Genomic DNA, 9259 nt, shown 5'->3' on the forward strand with positions numbered 1-9259 from the left:
TGAGACTGAGTCTGTTTCCCAGGATGGAGTGCAGTGGTGCAATCTTGGTTCACTGCAACCTCTGCCTTCTGGGTTCAAGCAATTCTCCTGCCTCAGCCTCCCAAGTAGCCAGGATTACGGCACACACCACCACGTAGAGACAGGGTTTCGCCATGTTGGCCAGGCTGGTCTCGAACTCCTGACCTCAAATGATTCACCTGCCTCAGCCTCCCAAAGTTCTGGGATTACAGGCATGAGCCACTGTGCCTGGCCAATTTTTAAGTCATAGCTTAAAAATTTTTAAGTCATAGCTTTTGGTAAGTTAGAAATAGTACCATGGTGAAAAACAGAAAACCTGAATTTTAGTCCCAATTGTTTCTGTGTGGCCTCGAGAAAGTCACCTAACTTTCTGGGCTTTGTTGTACTCACCTATAAAATAAAGGGGACACACTAAGGTCCCTGGCTTCTGCCAGAGAGCAAGTGCTGACCCATGATTTATCTCAACAGCACTACAGTTGAGGGCTGTGTTACAAACACACAAGTGGCATTCATCACGCTGGAGAGTTCCCACTGTGCTGTTGGGATCAGCACATTGGGATGATCTAAAAGAGGAGGAGATTTGGATCTGAGATTTATGATGCATTTGAGGAAATCAGCAGGGCATTTGGAGGAAGCAAGCTAAAATATTTGGAAGGAGAAATTCAGCAACTGGAATATCAAGCCCCAAAACATTTTTAGCAGTGAGGGGCAGGTAAGAAGCCAATTTCTGAAGAAATACTGTCTGTGTCTGCAATACTGGGGAAGTCAAACCCAGTTAGGGCAGCCCTTTGTCACTCAGGTGGATTTGCATCCAATCTTAGCAACTCAGACCTTTGATGTCACAGGCACATGCTGCAGATCTCAGGCAAAAACAAGCCCCTGGTAGACAAAATCAATGTCACACAGTGCATGCCAGACAGGAGGCAGGGCCAGCCCCTGCTAGCCTTAGGGGTATGAGCCTGGTACCTAGGACAAATTCCTACCTCAATGTTCAAGGCAATTTTTGAGTTCAGTTAAGATGGAAGGCAGTCTGTAGTGAGGTCACCTAGGGCCAGATGGAAAGGGCAAGAATGGGCTGTTGGGGCAGAGTGGGGGATAGAGCAGGGAGGCAGAGAGGAAGAACTTGAGCAGATGATGTGCTGCTCCAGTGCTGGGAGATGAAGGCAGGAGCTGGCAGGACACTTCTGAGAAACTGCACATAGTTCCAATGGCAGGAGAACAAAAAGTGGGAGGAGGGGTGTGCACATGGAAACCCCACTAGTGAGATCGGCAGGGGCCAGATAACACCACCACCACCAATAATAATAATAACATTAGCGTATACTTACTGAGTGCTTATAATGGGTCAGGCACTGTTCTAAGCACTTTGGAGGTATTATCTCACTTAATCCTCACAACAATCCTATTTTACAGATAAGGAGAGGGAGGCCCAGAGATGTCAGGTAACTTGTCAAAGGTTACACAGCCAATAGGTCACAAGGCCAGGATTTGAACCCAGGCAGGCAGATTCCAGAGCCCATGCCAGAATGAATGAGGGATGTATGAGAAAAAGGGGTGGAGGAAGATCAAGCCTAGCTCAGAGGTAAGGGCCTCATAGGGAAGGCCCTCGAATATTGTTTTAGGGAATTTGAGTAATGTCCTAAAATGATGGAGACTCTGAAAGGTTTTGAGAAGAGAGCAGCTTAATTAGATGTGGACTATGGGAAGGTGCCTGAGGCTGTCACATAGAAAATGTACCCAAGTGGGTGGATGGTCTGAGTCAGAGAGGAAAAGCCTAAAGTGAGGCTGGCCGTGAAGTCAGACAGAAGGAGAGAGGTTTGGAAATATTTTGGAGCTAAAATCAACAAAGCTGAGTGACTGGGAGAGGGAGACAGGAGCATACAGGATCACTGCCCGATGTCCAGGGAGTCACAGGGAGTATAAGAGGGGGAGGAGGCTGGGCGCGGTGGCTCACGCCTGTAATCCTGGCACCTTGGGAGGCTGAGGCAGGCGGATCATGAGGTCAGGAGATTGAGACCATCCTGGCCAACATGGTGAAACCCCTACTAAAAATACAAAAAAAAATTAGCCAGGCGTGGTGGCACCAGCCTGTAATCCCAGCTACTCAGGAGGCTGAGGCAGAAGAATCGCTTGAACCCAGGAGGCAGAAGTTGCAGTGAGCAGAGATTGTGCCACTGCAATCCAGCCTGGGCAATCGAGTGAGACTCCATCTCAAAAACAAACAAAAAACAATACGGGGAGGAGGAAAGGTTGGGGGGAGGCAGGGGGAAGATGAGCTGGACAGAGGACCCTGGAGGGCATGTGCCTGGAGAGGTTTGCGGTCCCTGGGAAACATGTGTCTGGAGCTTGGGAGAGAGATCTGGGGTCGTCAGGCCCCTCAGGATGGCCAAGGCCCTCGCAATGGGCCAGATTACCCAGAGACAGGATAGAGAGGAAGGAGAGTGCACCTGGGAGCCAGAGGCTGGAACAGGCAGGACAGACCACAGAACACTCTTGTATTTACACTTGATCTGCAGGCAAAGGATGGAGTGTCAGCTGGCCAGTGACATGCACCCACATCACCAGGGCACCCAGGAGGAAGTCCATTTGGAAGGAATGAGAGCAGGTACAGGAAGGTCCCGAGGCTATTGAAGGTCCGAAGGCCTGAGCTGGGTCAGGGACAACAGGGTTGAAATGGGGAGCTGAGAGAAGAGGTAGAATCAGGCACCTGGTGACTGGACAGTTGTGAAAGGGGAGAGAGGAAACGGTCATGGGTGAGCTCATGGTTTGGGGCTTTAGCAGTCTGGGGAGGAGTGATGGTATCATGAACAGATTTAGGGACTGCAGGGAGAGGAGCAGGTCTCATTGGAGGAAAGTGGGGACAAGGTGAGGAGGAATTAACTTCATCAAATGAGTATTATTTGCACAATTCCAGCCACAGAGCTAGTGTAGGACTTTATAATATTCCGCAAGCCCTTTACTGTTCATCGGAACTAGGCCTGGTTGTCCGATAGCTCCTACAGATGATGAATTCTGATACAACAACTCTCCCAAGCTTAGAAAGAACAAGAGCTGCTGTCTGGCAAGGATGAGACTCAGACTCTAAACTCAGATGGAGCATACCTTGAACTGGAGCACAGGTATCCACATGGACCTCTCAGCTCTCGGTGAGCGCGGAACCACAGGACGGTGGAAAGGAGGCGTACCTGCCACCGTGCGGTCAAACATTTTCACCACTCTCTGGCTTTGGAACACTTCCAGTTAAGAAAATCTAAGCGGCAAAGAAAGCAACCCTGTTCAGCCTATCGCTGATGAGGTGTCCTGAGTTTACTGGGGCACTGGCATCAATTACCCCCAAGGAGTTGGGGCTGACCCCTCGCGTGCACTCCTCGTACGGCCTGGATGGTCCTCCCTTCCTTGGTAGCCAGCACCAGCGCACCCTGGCATCTCCTTCCTGCCCTTCCCTCCCGTCCTCTTTCTCACCTCGATGCCTTTACACTGGCTTCCCTGTGGCCTCCACCAGCCTCCTGCGTCTTCTTTGCCTGTAAAGCTCCTGCCCATCATCTGTGGTCCCGTGGGAAGTTACTTTCCTGGCCTGCAACCCTCTATAGACATCTTTTCCTTCCCAAAGTCCTTCTCCACGTGGAGCTTCCCCCTATCTTCCTGATCAGCCCTTCGAGGCCCAGGAAAGACTTATCACGACACACACACACATAGCTACATACACACATAGCTACACACACACACACGTGCACACACACATGCATACACAAGTACACACATGCAAGCACATGCACATACTTTATAAACAAAGAAACTGAGGCCACGGGGCAAGGAGACTTGCCCAAGGCCACACAGCCAGTACCACAACCAGAACTATTAGGCTGGTGCAAAGGTAATTGCGGTTTTGCCATTGAAAGTATGTGAAAACTGCAATTACTTTTCTACCAACGTAAATAAAACATTAAATCTTCTGATTTCCAACCCTAAGCTCTTTCTACCATAAGTAACACAGGCATCTGAAGAGGTCTTTCAGAAGAAACCTTGGAATAAGTACTCTCTCTCTCATTCTCATTCTGAATACATTTGTTTGCTGCTATTATAAATTTTGATGCTCTGCAAAGATATTACTCCATGTAATTGCCAGCCCTCCACTCTACGGAGAACAAGGAAATTGAGGCCCACAGTGTCCATTGAGAAATCTACAGTCACCTAGCTCGAAGGTGGAACCAAAGCATCAGTTCTGCGCCATGCTGCCCTTTCTTTGCAGATGTTCTCAAGTTCACTGTGGAGGCGGACACAGCATCACACGGCGCATCAAGGCAGCTGGTGCTTCTGCTCAGGAAGCTCGAGGGGCAAGGAACAGCCTCTCCGCATGCTTTACCCCAATGCCAGCCTGCTGCCAATGCAACTTAATGGACTCTGCTTTTGGAGCCCAGCAGCCTTCTGTGGGCCGTAATCTACCCATCATTAGCGAACAACCAAAAAGCTCCTCTAGAACACGCCTGGGACATTGAAACCTGTTTAACAGGAAGGGCCCAGTCGTACTGTGAGACTGTCCATGTGCCTCTTAGGTCACTTCTCACACCCTGCCCCGAACTACTGGAGCTGAGGGGAGTGAGGACACAGCCTGGCACGCCAGCCCTGCCTGGCCTCCCCGCTCCTTCCCCACAGTGCAGTCCCAGCCAGCCTCTGTCCAGCCCCACCTAATTCCCCTACCATGTGGGTCCAAGGCCCGGCTTGCTTGGCCTAAAGCCTAGCTTCCTAAGGGCCCTGGGTGACCCTGGCATGGCTGGGGGCCCTCAGAATGCAGCTTCCCTTTACCTCCACTGAGTCCACACACTGGATGTCTGAGAGGAGCAGCAGCAGAGAGGGAGTGGGCTTTGGAGTCAGGCAGAGCTGGGTTCAGATCTCAGCTCAGCCACTTCCTAGCTGTAGACTTACTCTCTCTCACGGTGCTACTTCTAGTATTTCATCTTATTTGTCTTAGCCTGCCTTGGTTTCCTGGTCATCCTCCTAGGCTACCAGATTTCCAGGTGAGGCTCATCTCAACCTACTTGGCCAGAGTCTCAGTGCCTGCCTACCTGTCTTCCAGTGCTCACCCTTGGGTGACTGGGACCTGTCTCCTGATCCTCAGCCATTTCCTGGGTCCACCTGGGTGTCAGCCTCTCATTTCCCAACTCCTGGGGCCACCCCATCAGTGTCCAGCCCATGTCCTGCCTCATCTCCCTGGCCCACAGCCTCATTCTCCTTCCCCAAGTCTCCTACTGAGAGCCCAGAAGGCATCACAGCTGAGCCCACCTGGAACATAAGACTGCACTGCTGAGTAAGCTCCCCTTGCAGCTAAAATTGTTTTTTTGATAGTGAGGATTTCTTGCTAATGAACTGGCTAAATAATCTTCAGCTCACTTCTGAAGGAATACAACTGGTTATAGTCAAAGGCGCTTCGGATCACTGGGCCTAGCTTTTCTTCCTTTCCCACACCACAGTCCTATGTCCTTTGCATTCCTGCCATAATTTACACATTAAACTTTTTTTTTTTTCTTTTTTGAGAAAAGGTCTCACTCTGTCACCCAGGCTGGAGCGCAGCGGTATGATCTCAGCTCACTGCAACCTCCGCCTTCCAGGTTCAAGTGATAATTGTGCCTCCCGAGAAGCTGGGATTACAGGCACCTGCCACCACGCCCAGCTAATTTCTGTATTTTTAGTAGAGACGGAGGTTTCACCATGTTGACCAGGCTGGTCTCGAACTCCTGATCTCATGATCCGCCTGCCAAGGCCTCCCAGAGTGCTGAGATTACAGGCCTGAGCCATCGCGACCAGCCTAAACTTTTTTTTTTAATGCAAGAATATCAATGTCTTATTTTGCAGCACTCAGACAAGGTGCCCTCCCTCCCAGTGCTCTTTGGCTAAACTAGCAGTATTGATCAATTGCAGTATGGAGCAATTGCAGCACTGATCAGTGCCTGGCACTGCACTAGGCGCCTCAATATGTATACATGAGATCTAATCCTACAAGACAGGTAACAGCATTTTCATTGACTTATTTATTTGTTTTTTGTTGTTGTTGTTGTTGTTGCTGCTGTAGAGACAGGATCTTGCTCTGTTGCCCAGGCTGGTCTCTAACTCCTGGGCTCAAGCAGTCCTCCTGCCTCAGCCTCCGAAAGTACTGGGATTATGGGCATAAGCCATTGTATCTGACCCAGAATTTTCATTTTTAGACTTTGTAACTGGAGATTTTTTCCCATATTCCAAGACCCTAAAAAAAGAAGCAGAGTTAACTATACTCACTGCTAAGTCCTTGAAGGCAGGGGCAATATTGCCCTCATCCCTCAATTTTCCTGCCCTCTCTGTCCCCAGCTAGCACAGGAAGAGCATTAATGGAGGGGGACTCAGCAAATGCTTATGGGAACCTGCCTCTGTCTCATTTTGTTCAATGCTGTCATGTTCTATCCAGGATCACAGGTGACATTCTTTCGAACGCTAATCCTGAGTGATTCCAACCACTCCCTGGACTCCGGTTAAAGTATGCCCCGAAAGCAAATAACTCCCCACTCTCTATCTCTGGAGCATACCTCTCTTGGGTCTCCCACGTCATCCACCCCCCACCCAGTCACCAAATTGACATTTCCACATCTGAATACACCTTACAGTCCCTCAATCATCTCAGCATTTCTCACGTGAATTGCTGCAATAGCTTCCTAGGTGATCTGAGAGAATGCAGTACAGGGTCTCTGTGCTGGGCACTGCTCATACATTATTTTCCATTCTAATAAGCAACCCTGTGAGATAGGCATTAAAGGGTGATCCACATTAAACTGACATTTTTATAAGTCAAACCCAGCTACACACACACACACACACACACACACACACACTCCCCCCCACCATACACATTTGCAAGTGATTCAACCTAACACTACTATTATTACCCACCCACCCCCAAAACAGGCAAGGAAACTGAGATTTAAAGGGTAATTTATTTCCCCAAGGTTACACATTTTATACCCTGGGGAGCCAGGATCTGAACGTGGGTGTGTGTTCAAATTTCCAAAGGCCACGCTTTTTCTGCTAAATCATATCATCTTCAAGTCCATATATCAGCTCCTAGAGGAATGCTCACAGCCCTAAATACATTACTGAGAGTATTAATGTATCTCAATACTTTTATCAGAGGCATTTGAACTAGAGCAACTCCATCTTGAATAGGATCTGAGTAAAATGAGGCTAAAACCTACTAGGCTGCATTCCTAGAAGGTGAAGGCATTCTAAGTCACAGGATGAGATAGGAGGTCAACACAAGGTACAGGTCATAAAGACCTTGCTGATAAGACAGCTTGCAGTAAAGAAGCCAGCTGAAACCAACCACGACCAAGATGGCGACAAGAATGACCTCTGGTCGTCCTCACTGCTACACTCCCACCAGCGCCATGACAGTTTACAAATGTCATGGCAATATCAGGAAGTTACCCTACATGGTCTAAAAAGGGGAGGCATGAATAATCCACCCTTTGTTTATCATGTAATCAAGAAATAGCTGTACAATGGGCCACCAGCAGCCATCAGGGCTGCTGTGTCTATAGAGCAGCCATTCTTTTGTCTACTTTCGTAATAAACTTGCTTTCACTTTATTCTACGAACTTGCCCTGAATTCTTTCTTGCACAAGATCTAAGAACCCCCTCTTGGGGTCTGGATTGGGACCCCTTTCTGATAACACTTTAAAATGTTATTAATAACACACAATTATAACAACTACCATTTATGGAACCTATGATATGCCTTACAATAGTTATTTCACTTTATCTCCACAGCTAAGCTATGAGAAATCTAATACTGGGTGTTTTTTTTTTTTTTTTTTTTTTTTTTTTTTTTTTTTTTTTTTTTTTTTTTTTTTTTTTTTTTTTTTTTTTTTTTGAGACGGAGTTTCGCTCTTGTTACCCAGGCTGGAGCGCAATGGTGCGATCTCGGCTCACCACAACCTCCGCCTCCTGGGTTCAAGCAATTCTCCTGCCTCAGCCTCCCGAGTAGCTGGCATGACAGACTACCACCATGCCTGGCCAATTTTTGTATTTTTAGTAGAGATGGGGTTTCCCCATGTTGGCCAGGCTGGTCTTGAACTCCTGACCTCAGGTGATCTGCCTAAGCCTCCCAAAGTACTGGGATTACAGAGGTGAGCCACTGTACCCAGCTGCAACACTGTTTTTAATAATGTTACAAATAAGGATTGAGACTGAGTGAAGCCAGGTGATCTGCCAGTCACACAGGAGGTGGTGAGCCAAAAGGCAGGGGGTGGGAATCATGAAGAGCAAGAGCAGGCAGGACAGGGAAGCTGAGCCGACTTCAGGGGCCAAGCTCGCCAAGGTGGACACTCACCCTAAGTCCCAGCAACACAGCCTATGCTTGGGTCAGGTTCACAAGTGGAGGGTGGGCAAAGACAGCAGTGCAGAGCTGGTGCTTCTGGGCAACAGCGCTGACCTCTAAAGAGAACTGGCTGGAAGCCGACACACCAAGGGGATCATTTTAAACACACACCCAGCCACTCGGAGAGCCTGGCTGGGGCACTTGGCTGCCCTGACCCAGGAATGGACGCTCAGTCTGATCATTTACACCATGAGAGTGAGAACAGGATCTCCTGCAAGCCTCTGGATTTCAACTGCTGGTTTGAATTTCAAGGAGAAGCATGAAGGTGTTGACATGTAAGGAATTACTCGTACGTGCCTTTGATCACCCTGAAGCTCTGGGGTGCTCCAAATGAGCATGCTGGCTGGAAGCCAAGCTGCGCTGAGTTTTTACAAAGGAACTCCTACTGTGCCACCTTAGGCCAGCTACAGAAGCCACGTTTCCTTAAATCAACACTGCCTGTTTTCCCCCCTTTCATTTCAATGGCATCACGTGGCCACAGGACAACAAGACCTTCGGCTAAGCCCCCTTGCAGGAAATGTTAGCCTGGAACCCACTTCCTGACCTCTGGCCAGTCACTTCACTTGGGTGATCCGTCATTTGCAAGGAAACCTCCCTGCTTCCTTAATAAGTCAGAGAGGGGCACTGGAAGTCTCTTTGGGGAATCAGGTGCCCTGAATGCTCTCCCAAATTTACTTTCCCTTTGGAGATATTTCACTAGCCGTTACCACCACCACAACAGGCTTAGGACAGGGAGGGAAGTTTTGATGCCCTTTAATGTTCTGGACAACACCTGGGCCCCGAGTCTTTCATTAGGCCCCTGTAGCCATGGACACAGCTTTTTTTTTTTTTTTTTTTTTT

The 9259-nt window shown here is 48.8% G+C and overlaps 1 protein-coding gene across 2 annotated transcripts in view; it reads right to left on the minus strand.

Moving 5' to 3' along the window:
- Window positions 1–9259, minus strand: part of TTLL11 (tubulin tyrosine ligase like 11) — a 274229-nt gene that overhangs the window by 174715 nt on the left and 90255 nt on the right. The gene's annotated exons all lie outside the window — the stretch shown is intronic.

This window comes from Cebus imitator, unplaced genomic scaffold (genome assembly GCF_001604975.1).
Source record: "Cebus imitator isolate Cc_AM_T3 unplaced genomic scaffold, Cebus_imitator-1.0 Scaffold309, whole genome shotgun sequence".
NCBI lineage: Eukaryota > Metazoa > Chordata > Mammalia > Primates > Cebidae > Cebus > Cebus imitator.